Genomic DNA, 14,143 nt, shown 5'->3' with positions numbered 1-14,143 from the left:
CTCCCAGCATCAGCCAGGTCACACAGACACAGCCATAAACACAAACACAGAAATAACTTAAGGCCCTTGTAAAGGAGGGTACTAGGACTTGGCTTGGCATCAAATTTGACCTCAATTAAGAGGCTGTCATCCTATTTGGCTGTCATTAATTTGCATTATGATGTGACAATAAAACCTTCTCGTTTATCCGTCCAATCATCCATCAGTCCATGGGTGGAAAATTTCAAATATCCCCTCCTTATGTCTGTGACTCCCGTACAAATAAATTTGTAGAATGCAGTCCCACATCACTGCATAAACCACTTGTCACTAAAAAAAAAAACCAGAAAAATTAAAAAATGTACATGAGAAAGTCATATACAAGTAAAAATTATACCAGAGAAAAAATAGAAGCTTCAGAATTAATTAGTGCAATTCAGACTGTGGAAAGACTCACTTATCAAGTCTAAGAGGGGTGAAAAGGAAACAGGAAAAGCAGAGAAAACAAGCAGAAGTTGTTGTGGTAAGAGTCTGTGGTTTGGGAAGGAAAAGCTGCTAAATCCCGTCCTGAAGCTCATTTCTGTAAATATACAAGTATTTTGTACTGCTTGCTAAAGGAAAGGTTACAGCTCATCATGAACCAGAGCCCCTGTTAAGAAAGCAGAACACAGACCAAAAAAGGGGAAAATTTTACTTCACTCCAACAGGAATTTAAACCTAAGAAAAGCATTTCAGATGTAAAAGCACTAATCAAACAGTTACTCTGACCTTGAATGACAGAAGATGTGAGAAGAAAGATCATTTTAAGCTCCCTGACTAAGCCAATCAATTTGCTGCCCTGCTCTTCCTGTGCCTTTTTTTTTTTTTTTTTTTTTTTTTTTTTTTTTTTTTTTTTTTTTTCCCTCCTTGGAAGTGTGCTGCCTTATAAAAAAGTTGGGGCCAGAAAATACAGGAAAAAAAAATGATTCATAGTCTCAGAATCCTTTAACAGCAGCACACGTATTTTTCTATCACAAACCCAGAACTCCACTTAACATTCTATCCTGTACAGAGGAAAGAGAACTTCTCTGCCTTTAGTCCATCCAACTCTAGACAACAAAGGATTCAGCACTTAAAATTGTCACAAATTCACATTTCTCACTCAAGTCCCTCTCTAAAGAGCATTTCAAAAGAGAACATACATATTTGTTACTAAGGAAGGCCAAATATTTAGGGTGCTGTTTGGACTAAGATTTTGCAACATGAATGTAAAATTACATCTACTCTTCTCTTTCAGGCTGCTGACTCCTGAGGAGCAGTGAGGGAGTGGCAGTTAACTTGGATACTGCTTTACTGGAAAAAGGGAAGATACCAGGACAGCCAAGATTCATTCTTGCACACAGATTTTAGCACTGATGCAGCAAGAAAACTTGCTCTGGGTTTCAGGTTGGTTAATAGAAAATGATTATTTAGATTACAGTTCCCAGAGAGATCTCACCCCTAACTAAAGTCCTATTGTGTTCAGGATTGTAATCCAGGATGGAGTTCCTGCTCAGCACACTGTGACTGTGCACTGAGGGATTAAGTGAAACTCTGGAAATCACACAGCACAACTGATGCAGACTCCAGTTCTCCAGAATCACAGTTCAGTGTCCATTCCAGTGGGCCTCTCAGGTAATCCCAATATGCAAACATTTGGGATTTTGGGGGCTTTTAGCCATTCTAGTCTCATGATTTTTCCAGAGGGTGAGCTTGTGTTTATTAAAAGTTTAAATGATGGGTGTTCATGTGAGCTGAATGATGAACTGCTTGGTTATTGTACCATTGCAAGATTCATTCCTAGGTGAGGATGAGTTACCCATATAGATCCAATTATGTAAAGTCATGGTTATTAAACAGCTACTGTGTTGGATATAGAAGTGTGTGGTACTGGAATAAATCCCTTTATCATTTCCTTTTCATCACCTTCAGCAACACATGGCTGTTACTGCAGCTTATAAATACTGAGGAAGTCATACCAGTGAGAAATAAATTTGCTCTTGCAGTTTCCAGATTTTGATAGGCCACCAATTTTGTGGAAAAAAATGTTGTTCTTTACACAGGCATTCCCTCATGTTAATTCTATCATTATTACAACAGGTTTCCAAGCTGGGAAAAGCTTTCTCTATCATGTTTGTTTACACACCCTTGTCTCCTGTTAAGTGCTTAGTGGGTCTGTTTGTTTGTCTCCTTCTTAACAGTCAAGTGGCACTTAGTAAAGTTAAAATAGGGAACGTTGCAGCCTTGTGTCACAGACATAAAACACAATGCAAGTTCAACATTCTTTACAGAGAAAATCAATAGATCTTCTAACAAGGCAAAACTTTCAGGAGCTTCTTATCCAGCTCACAAACCACTTTGTTTCAACAGCACAAGATGAATGACAGATATCACTGAGCTAGTTTCAAGAAAACATCACCAAACAAAAAACTCAAATGGCCTGTTATTCCTGAAATCACTGAATTTACACATTCATTTGTCATTATTTTGTGGGGCTGTGTCTTATTACATGGCTAGGATTGTTATTCTACTATTAAATATTACATCAATAGAGCTATCTAATGCACCATTACCAAAGCCTAATCTTGCAAGTGCGTTAAAATATTGGCGTTAATCCAGTGTAAATCAATTAATATTTTGTTTGGACAGTGGATTATAAATGTATTTATTTTCCACACAATCCACACTTTCTTGTTTTTTTTCTTTCCTTTTTTTGTTTTTTCATTGCCCCACTAAAGGAAGGATGTGCTCCCACCCCAGTCCACACTGAATCATGGCACTGCCACCTTGGATTTATCTATATAAGAAAAGTTAATAAGAAACTTTGTTAAGAGTGATTGCTTTCTGCTTAAATACATAGAAGCCCTAGTGCTGGCAAAAGCTACAACTGGGTGGTCATGGTAAAGGGCTTAAGTGATTACAGTTTGTCAGTCTCACTTGAGAGAATGTTTCAATAGTTAAGAGAATCCCAGACCACAAAAATTCCTCATAAGGAGTGGCAGCCAACTAATACCATCATTTCTGGTGTCTTCTGATATCTTTCTCCTTTTCTTCATTTACATATTTCTCCTTCTGTTGTAGCAGACTGCAGAAATTCCTTACTGTAGCAGCATAGATGAAGGCTTCACTACCATTTCTGAATCTGCTTTCAGATAACCTTTTCGATCCATGCAGTAGATGTGAAGTTGATACTGATATGCTGATTTCACTGAGGTGTCTATAAATTGTTTATTAGATGAGTACTCACAAGGAGAAGCCACACGTGAATCCAGCCAGCACAAATCACTGACTGCATTCAACAAGAATGGCAGCACCACGAAGACAGGATGCCAAAAGAAGTTCTCACTTTCACTGCAGAGCAGAGAAATATGGTTAATATAGCAAGAAGTCGTGAAGTAAAACAGATGGAAGAAACATTCTGAGTGTTAGGGAGGAAGAGAGAGCAGTAAGTAGTAAAAGGAGATGAACTATTTTGCATGAGCAGTCAGCATTCTGGTCAGACTTGGGGGTCAGATTTTATAAATATCAAATTTCCAATCCTATCTGGTTTATTGTAAGCCATCAATATGATGATATGATGATATTGTCTCGGAGAGAGTAGTTGTGAGAGTGGGTGTTTATCATTTGTCTGCTTAAACTGAAACATAAACTTTAAAGAAACATTGTTTGTTTGTTTGTTTGTTTGTTTGTTTGTTTGTTTGTTCTACGCAGTTCTAGAAGGGATGAATCAAGTAGAGGGCTCTTACTCCTGTTAATTCCTGTGCAGAGGTGGTGGCAAGCAAGAGGCTGGGAAAATCAGAGGTCCATCACTCACTGAGTTCCATCCACAACCTTGAAGAGTCATGTAGCATTTTAGAATATTAGATGACTGCAATCACAGTAATTTTAGCACAATGGCTATAAGGATACCATGCATGTTAACTAAAGGATAATCACCTGTAGTTAGCCCAAATTGCACGGAAGATCTCGCGATGTACGAGGAGGTAGGGTCCCTTTCCTCTCCATGCCGTTACCCCGCAACCCCACTGTCCATCATCTTTCAGAGAGTCACGTGGGCGCACTGCGGTTATATAAGCGGACGCCCGCGGGAAATAAATTGCATTCCTCCGTTCACCATATTGGTGTCACGTGTGGTCTGTCCAGCCAGTTTGTAAGTTCACCGTGGTCTCCCGATTGACCAGGTCGCACTGCCTCGCACCCCCATGAGGCAACAATCACCTTTTTTAATTCTCCAGCAGGTGATCAAGATTTTAGAGTTGTTTATCCAGATTACAAAATCAGTAGAGTAAGGTGTAAGAGCATTGGAACTTGTGAAATGAAAATCACAAGTATCTGTAATGGTGCCGTAGCAATGTAGGATTGTTCAAAATTGTTCTTGCAAATCTTTTTATAAACCCCAAGTTAGTCAAGAACACATAATATCTGCTGTTGTTTGACATCATCACTTAGGAATTTCAGATACCCAACAGAATATTTTAAAATTATTTTGTCACCCCTGAGCCTATCACTTGAAGCTTTTTGAATACCTATCTGAATTATAGCCAAGGAAACTCAATCAAATTAGCAAAGGATGATAGATTCTTTTCTGAGGAATTATTCTTTTCTGAAGAACAAACTTTTCCAAGTTCAATGTGAAATTACTTACCTATGATCACTTCAAAATCCCTCTCAGATAATATATGGCATTAAAATGACATTAAGAATTCAAGTGGAGAAATATGGGTTTGAGACCTATTTGGCTCCTAGGACCTGATATAGCAAAACCCTTAAAGAAGTGCTTTATTTGAATGGAGAAAAAAAATCTTGTATTTAATGTCCTGGAGGTGATGACACACTTATCTTTCTATTTAAGAATTAAGAATTCCAGAAACTGTGTTACTGGGACTGCCCATAAACTTTGTAGTCCTGCTGATTCAGGAACTTCAGGATTTCTTCTGGTTTCCCTCAAATATCTAAGAATTTATCCGCTGATTCAGATCGATATGTGAACAGTAATGAGCAGATGACTTCACTAGAAGGGGAGCCTGTCTGGAGATTCTTACAAAGACCTTTATTATCTGTTTTGCTGTTTATTCTAAATTCTGTATGGTACAAATCACCAAATACTGCAGTAGAAATAGCAAAGACAAACAGCAGTCTTAGTACTGCATGGGTTGGCAGAGTCACCATGCTGAGGACATTTCAGGTACTGGATTTACAACATCTGTGGGGTTTAGAGGGGAGGACCATGATGAAGTGTGCGTAGAATGGGGAACTCAGCTCCTTCACTCTGTTGCTGTGCTGCTAAAGGATCTCACCAGGCCCTCCAGTGGGATTGTTAAATGTTCCAGTGGGTGGATATCACTAACCCCAACTGCTGACTCACATGAGTTAGCAAGGGCAGAATACTCCCTAACCAAAAGATTCCTTCATACCTACCCTAATGAAAGGCAGAGAACCACAGCCAGTTCAGAAGGATGGCTTCATGTGGACTTGAAAAAGATCCTTCATCTGCTTTTCCAGAATGTGAAAAGAATGTAAATCATGCCATCCTGTTTCAAAGTCTATTAGAAGGAAGCATTGATGTATAGTTAAACCTAGCACCTTTCACAGTGACTAATACACAGCTTCCCTGCTGTTCACCAGGATGACTGGTGATAATGGTAATGATGAATATCCATGCAAAATATCGGACAGTTTTGGAAAATTATTCCCTTTGACTCATTAAGTACACAGGCTTCACCAGCAAGATAATGTATCAAAAGCTATTTCAGAAGAACACAAGCTACTGCTTCATTGAAACAATCCAGGATAATTTTAAGATGACAAAATATGCCTGGGGATTGCAAGTGTAAGGCAAAAGTGAATTTTCTGTCCTTTAAAACTTGGCTTTATATTAACCAAGAAAACATAAAAATTACTCTCACTGCAGTCACATATTAAAATTTTGTGATGATAATAAATTCTTTCACAAACTGCTCTCCCCAATAAAAAGAGCTACAGCTGATGTGCTACCTGCATACAGAAAGAACCATGGAGGTTTACTTTTCACCTTTAACCTGTAAATGTAAGAAGTACCTGATTCACTGCCTAATCTGACATAAACCACAAACCTCAAATATATTCAAGTTCGAAATATATTCAAATGAGTAACTGGCATTTGCCCAACTGTCTGTGTTAAATGGATGCTCAGCAGAAGTAGTGGAAAACAGGCAGAAAAGCTACCAATGCCTACATGATGCTCTTTTCTCCTTGGGAACTGTAAGAAGTTTGGACAAAAAATGAATAACCAGAATAAAAGCATAGAAGAGTCAGTGTAGCCAATCTCAAGTAAGGTGGGGGAAGGGCTGTGAAAAGGCAAGAGCGAAAAAGGAAATAAAAATGATTAAATACTACATTAATAATTGTGAAAAAATAATCTTTTCTCTAAAAGGAATTGATTGCATAGAGCCATCCATCCTCTGACACTGTCAACACACACTTCTGCTTCTGTCTTAGAGAAGCTTCTTTAATATTTATGAAGGCCTACTGTCATTTTCCCCCTCTGCCTTTCTGGTTGCATCCTTTATGACTGACTGCTTGTTGCTAATGTCATTGTCCTCAGGGAGAGGAATCATCCCTCCCACCCCCACCAGAGCTCCAGCCTGAGGTGGATGAGCATGAAGAGAGATGGCAGTATGAGAGACTCTGCAGCATAAAAAACATGTCCAGCACAGAAAGGCAAGGACTGCTCAGTAATCAGCTCTTTGTGGTTTTTACTTCCAGTCTGCGAGGGAGATGTACCGCTTTTTGCATTACCTCCTGAACGGGAAAATAAAGCACCATCTCACCTAATTTTAATTGTTTCAAACAGAAAAGGATGACCAAAAGGTCTCATAATTGGAATTAAAAATACTGCATGTATTTTGCATTATAAATTAAGCACATCTTAATTTGCACTATTGAAACAGGAAGGAAAAATTATCCAAACTTCATCTGCCTTTCATTGTCCATTATAAATGCATTAATAAAAACAAGATTACCAAATAATCTGACAAGGCCAAGAGACAATAACAAAATATAATCTACCTTTACAACTACATGGATATGCCTGCACGGCCCTTGAAGAAACTGCCTCTGGTTCCAGCCTGTCAATTTAACTATGGAGAGCTTAAGAAAAACAATTCTTAACAAGTAAAAAAGGAATTTCCTGCAAACACAACTCTGAACAAGCGAAATAGGAATTCCCTGCAAGCATTCCTGGTAGATATTAGAAGGCATCCCTCTGCAAAGATGCCATCCCTCTGCAAATATACCCTCCTCTGCCATCCTGCTTTCAAGCCACAACCAAATATATTTATCAAGTGACCAAAAGTAACTTGCTGTTCCTGGATGAACAACTTTATTCTGCTGTGCTTGAGGCTGCTTTAAAGACACAAAAAATAAAGACCTCATGGCTATTTGTTGGACTAACAGAATTGGGCCCCTGCTGCATTATGGCTCAAACTTAACATGATATATGATGTCAAAGCTAGAAAATCATTTTGTTTCCTAAAGTCGACAGGAGATGGGATTTAAACTGCCTTAGTTGGAGTCCTATAATCAGTCATCCAAAATAAATTGTATTATTTAAGACTTATTCAGAGGCAGACAAGCTGAAAACCTATTTTTATAGAATAAAAAAGGTTATAGGCTCCCATAAACATTTAAATTGCTTCTTCATACATGTTCTGCATGGTGATTTCTTTTGTTTCATTTGTGCCTGTTGTTCTTTGTGCCTGTTTGCAGCAGTTTGGATCTGCACACTGGGGTTTTCCTAGTTACTAACAGCACCGATCTAAAACTACTCTACACACACATGCTGTGAGAAAAGAATCACTTTAGTACATAGGTTTGAATTGACAGAATATTCCACCAAAATTCTCCAACAGCCCCTGGCTGCATAGATAATTTGCTAATGCAGATACATTGGTGAGATTTTTCCGCAATTTTGCTGTAGGTGGGTGCAAGTGAGGTTCATCTGTGTCACCTGTATCCTGAGCCACGTTAGCTGGCAAAAAATGTTAATGCAGGTCCACGGATTTGATACAGGAGTGCAGGAGATCCCACATCCCTGCCCATGTGCTCGGACCTGTGAGCAGTTCCTAAACCACAGCAGCTTATGTGGTATGAGCTCCCAGCTGCTGTGTGCTTACAGCACAGGGCTGTAACAACCTGATTTTGGTTACATAAGGTTACCAGGGCACAGAGGTGCCTTGATCATTTCTCCCATGCAGGCAGTTCATATTCCTGTGTAAACTGTGGCATATGGACACAGCATAATATTCACTTCTCCAGGTTAACTTGCTTCACGTGCAGAGGGAGTCTCAGGGAACTACAGTGGAGCAAGAAGAGATTTACAAGCCTTTAGTGTTTCATTGGACTTTAGTGAAAAACTCAGCTGCAAATATTTCCTCTCCAAACCTACAAATGCCTCCTATGCAGACCTGTTATCCTAGAGTAGAGGAAAATAGCATTCAGTGGCATAAGCTTTCCAATAAACCCGATGTAAAGTGTGTTAAAATATTTTCCAATTTTTCCACTGGAAGTCAAAAGAATTATTTTTCAATACAAGGTTTATTTTTAACCTTTTCACAACAGGCTGTTCTCCTGAGTTTGGGAGAAAAGCAAGAACAGCTAATAACCACTAGACATGTCTTACTGGTCAAAGGCATTTTCAGAGAAACCGGCAAACCCAACTATTTTTATCTTATTTCATGCCCTCATGGGTTATGAAAATGAGCCAAGTCTTTTAGAAAGCTGTATTGCACTTAAATTGACTTTTGCTGCAAAATGCAAATCTTCCCTGCCAACACATACAGAATGTAAAACTTGCCAACTGGATGACAAGCAGGAAGAAGAAGATTGTGAATGATGTTTCAAAGAGAAGAGATAAAATACACAGCCTAGTAAGATACGCATGTATAAATATTCCTGCCATGTATATTTACTCCTGTGTAATCTGGAAATGACTGAAATAATGACAACAATACATTACATATAATGCATTTAAACATTTCTTTCCTTTTATTTTAAAGGATTGCAGACAATCACAAATAATGGGGGTTTTTTTCATGCTGTCCTGCTAAAGGGAATTAAATAGTCCTTAACTACTATTTTGTTTTTGCTTTCAGGTAGTAATAGGGCTCCATCTCTTAATTCATCCTGTTGCTACAAGTTTCAGTTGTACTTCTTCCCTTTGTGAGAATGTGAGGACCCTAATCCTGAAATCATCCCTATTTGTACCTCTGGACAGATTGATCCAGAGAATAGATCAGATCTTAGATATTATTTAAAGACTTGCTAATCTCCCTAATGGATTGTTTTAAGATTACCCAAATTCTACTGAATTCAGAGGATTTTTTCATTTATTTCATGGGATGAAAGATATTTTTTATGATACTTTCACTAGTTTCTGGTACTAGAAAAGAAATTATTTTATCTACTTAGAGAATACATATAGTAATAAAAATGTTTGCTCCTGTGTTTGAGAAGCTACATCTATTTTTCTCTTTTTCTCAAAGCAAATTTTTGAGTTCACAAAGTTCAAGTGAATTTCTTATCTACCAAAATGAATTCTGTAATCCTTATTAAATATTAATGCTGAACAAGAATCACCACTTTTCTGTGCTTATAAAAAATAGTTGTCACTAGAAAGTGTCAGAAAACTGTTGGGCTTTTTTTTTTTTTTTTTTTTTTTTTCCTTTAAGATTGATTTAAATAGTTTTAAATGTGCTATCACCCTAGAAATATTTCATAGAAACAAAGATGTAGAGGTCAGGAGTGTGTCAAAATGACATTTAAATGTCAAACCAGTCCTTACTTTATTGAGATATGAAGTAATGTCTGCCTATTCACTGAAAAATGTTTAAGTCTATTTCAAGTTTTCAAAGTGAGTTCTCCAGTAATAATGCCTTTGAGTGACTCTGTGGAGACATGGTACAGAAACTGAAATAGAATTGGTAGTGAGGAATAAAATTAGGAATTATCTACTGGTCTGACATGAAATCAACATGACCACATTACTTCTGTATTTGCACACAGTATGAATTAAAGCAGAGGAAAATGAAATAAGGAACTTTTGTGAACAATAGCTTAAAAATAACAGAAAAGATCAAATGCTACAAAGCTGAGGACAGAAAAGATTTTTTTTTTACCACAGCTAAGCCAATATTGTCTGTGTTTATTGTGCATTGATAATGAAAAGTAAATGCAGAGGAAACCAGTGCTGCTGAAATGACATAAATAACATAAATAAAGACCATTAAGTCTTGCAGGCAGAATATTCAGAACTGCAGTCTGATTTTATATCTGTCAAATGAGGGAGTGCCTCACTTACTTTTTACTTACTGCTCCCACCCCCAAGTACTAATCTGAGGAGCCTGTCCTGGTTGAGGCTTTCCCAGTAGAGAAGATGAGATGGATTTCAGCTCTACCAAGCATTGCACAGGACAGGTCAGGGTGACTGTGAGTGACATGCAGGGACTCTGCTCCTGGGCCACAGCTCTCCCCACAACTGCCATCAACCAACCCTGCCTCCTTCTGCCTCGTTTTCAAAAGTAGGGGAAGAACCTGCATCCCTGGGAAAGCTACAAAGTTTCCCCTCCATTCCTTCAATGACTTTGTTCAGGTGTGTGTTGGCACCTTGGGATGAGTTCTGTTTCCATGGCCAGGATGACCTTGGCTGCTGCAGGACCACCCAGGAGGCCACTGGCCTGTCCTGGATGAGATGGAGTTACCTGTCTGCTGAGAGGAAAAAGGACCACAGTCATTAGCTAATCATCTCCCATGCAGGTCACAGAACAGCTGTCTGCTAATTACCTTCCCTGACTGGCAGCCTAAATTGATTTTGAACTAAGAGTCCACAGGTGAAAAACATTGTATACCCTATTCCAAATCTCTCACTTTTTTTTCCCCTGCATTGCTGGAGTTAGAAAAGGGAGAGGATGAAAATTTCCATATCTTCCTTCCCCAAACTGTTTTCACCCCAGAAATTCATACTTCGAAGTTTTTTATTATTTTATGGACAACTATCAGTGTGGTTTTTATGATATACTTGAGAGCTCAGAAGTTGTGATCTTGCTGGGCTCTACAATACTTTTAAATTATGAGACAATCTGCATTCCTGGTGCATTGTGAGCTGACAATATATGGGTGCCTCAGCTGACAGGAGGACACTGTCCTTGTAGTCTAGTACACTTTATGCTGGCTCTGGCAAATACAGTGAGCACACATTAAATGCTGCAGACATTCAAAATTCCCGAAGAGCATTTTTCATCCAGTATTATTTCACACAAATATGCTTAGGTGACAGCTTGTTTAATATACACTGAATAATATGGGTCGTGCCATTTGCCAGCAAGTGAGAGAGCTCCACCAGCAAGCTTTTTATTAGGTGCATGGCTGTTTAGTGTTCACACCATCATAATATTTATGTTTCCTTTTTATTTGGTGAATTACTAAGGCTGCACTGTGGCATTTAGATTAGCCCTACATGAGGGGCTGTGTGAAAAAAGAAGCACCAAGAGAGTGCATCCTTGAAGGTCACATAACACAATGGAGAGCACAAAAGAGTGTTTTTCTTCAAGTGGTGAGGACTCTACCTTAATTTTGGGGCTTAAATCCAAAAATTGTTATGGGTACTGAGGCCATTAGCTACTCCATCAATCTGACTATTCCTTTGACTAGGAGAGGTTCAAAAATTCCTTGAATTCAAGGGACAATATGCTATGGTTTAAAGACAGTTAGCCTCAGGTTTCCTGGATGTAGGTTTTTAAAATATGGGTCACTGGGTTAAGTCATGAGCATTTTTATGGCAACTAGAGGACAAAGGGGCACTTTACATCTACTCCTCCCCAGATGTATGGCTATGAAAAACCCATTGCTTTACAGCCAAACAATTTAAGGAACATGCACACAAAAATGGGGTGGAGCATCTCAGCATCAGGATTCTGCAACTCTGGTTCATCAAAGGTCATGCATATCCCCACATATTAAGTTCATCACCTTCTTATTCAGTTGAAAATAATTCTGCAACAACCTGTCCAGAATACTTTAAAGCTTATAGAAAGAATAAAAAACCTCAGTTTCTCAGCATCTCTAGATTCTGGGTGTGTTTATCTCATGCAGAGACTTTCTCATACCAGTACCTAGGCGTGATGCACCACACAGACAAGGGCAATGCCACAGGAGATGCTCTCCCAGAGACAAAAGCAGAATAGACACATTAGCTCTGTGCCCCACACACATTAATAAGACCTGTCACTTGCCAGCACAAGCTAACACAGGCTCTGCTTTGGGCTGACATAGCTCAGTTGCTCTTGAAGACACTCAAAGCAGTCTGGGGATCTCTGCAAGAATTCTGTTCTTAATTCAGACATGACCACAGACACGCTGTATCAGGCCCATCAAAATGTTTCTGTCAGGATGTACTGACAGAAGGACCCAGAGGCAGTGAGAGAGAAAAAAAAAAAGCTTTTTTATTTTTCAAGCATGGTTCTGAATTGCACCGTATTCATAGGTTCATTGTTCATTAGGCAAATGATTCAGATGATCTGCCTCTTTTAAGTATTGTTTCCTAATTCTATTTTATTCCATTCACTTTTGTCAGTATAATGTTTGTTTCCTATTTTCCTATGCCATGACTAGTTTTGAGCGTGTGTCCAACACAGAATCACAGGTCTAAATTTTCAAATTCTGTTCTCTGGAATAGACCCAGTATTGCATTTTGAACTGGGTCCATAGACAGCTTTTTGAGCTCAATTTCCTTCTGTCACAACATCCTCGAGACTGTCTGAAGATGAGCAATTTTTTTTTTTTTTTTTTTTTCAATGCAAATTAAAACCTTGGTTTACTGAGCTTTACCTACCTCCTGACACACCACTGCACCACCACCACTGCCAATAGAGATGCTGCCAAATGCTGATTTTGGAACTCAGAATTCCAGAAGTCAGTAGTGCTGAAAGTAACAAGAACAAAGCTCATATTTTTTTCATAAGAAAATTTCGTGTCCATTGATGCTCAGCTGAATCCTACTGTTTGGACCTTATAGAGTCTGACCCATTTAGAAGAAGCCAGCTGAGATCTCAGGCTATTTCTTCACAAACACAGTGGCATCTCTGAGCTCATGATGCTACTAATTACATGGTGAGGGACTTTTGTTTGCGTTTTTTCTCAAAAAAAATTTATTTTATTGAAATAATGATTTTTTTATTACTATTATTTTTTATTTTTTTTACAATGGCTCTTCAAACTCTCCAGCACTTCCAACAATCTCGGTCTAAGTAGGGTATTAATCCTACACAAAAGCCTGAAATATTATTTTTTAATTATTATCTTGCTCATGGAAAATCAAACATATTTTACTCTTGACAACGATAACTTCTGCTAAAGAATGATGTCTGACTACTGATAAAAATGAGAGGTGGTGAGTTATGAAAAAAATAAAATAAGGACAAGGAAGTGGGAATTAAAAACAGACATATTAAAATGAAAGGCACAATTTTCAACAGTAAGATTCACTGCCATTATAATATATTACTAAATAAAGAGTCAAGGTTTCTAGCTCTGTGTTTGTCCAAGATTGCTGTTTTCCTGGAAGATTTGCCACTGCATGTATTTCCGAGTGTCAGTGGAAGGGCCTGACAGAAACCATAATGTCTGGGAGGACACTGACATATGGGATGAGAAGAGTGGGCGGCAGGTATTGGAGCTCAGCAGTGGGACAGGGAGGCACCACAGAGATCCTGAGTCCCAAGAAACGCACAATGGAAGCTGCTGTGCTGACCCTTGTTCAGTCATAGACACCTCAATCACAGGAAGGGATGAAGAACATCTGCAGTTTGCCTGGGATTCTGCTTTGCCATGTTGTCTTGGTGTAAGACAAGTTAAGGGGGCAGACACTACAAAATGAGCCATCTCCCCTTTAGTTTTATCTAATCCTTTTGCACCACTGAGACACAAATATGAGTAGATATAAGTTTAAAAAAATAGCGAGCTTTTTGGGGGTAAAAAAATACCCCAAAATATCAGCAGGCAAGCAAAACAACAGCAATAGTTACTAGTTATAAAGTAGTTCCTAAAATCTCCCAGACTGCCTAGGAACAAAGCGAAATTCAAAATGGTGGAGAAATGATGTGTTACTCCAAGC

Source organism: Zosterops lateralis (genome assembly GCF_965231275.1).
Source record: "Zosterops lateralis genome assembly, chromosome: 3".
NCBI classification, from domain to species: domain Eukaryota; kingdom Metazoa; phylum Chordata; class Aves; order Passeriformes; family Zosteropidae; genus Zosterops; species Zosterops lateralis.
The sequence above is the reverse complement of the archived record's forward strand: the minus strand, read 5'-3'. Positions refer to the sequence as shown.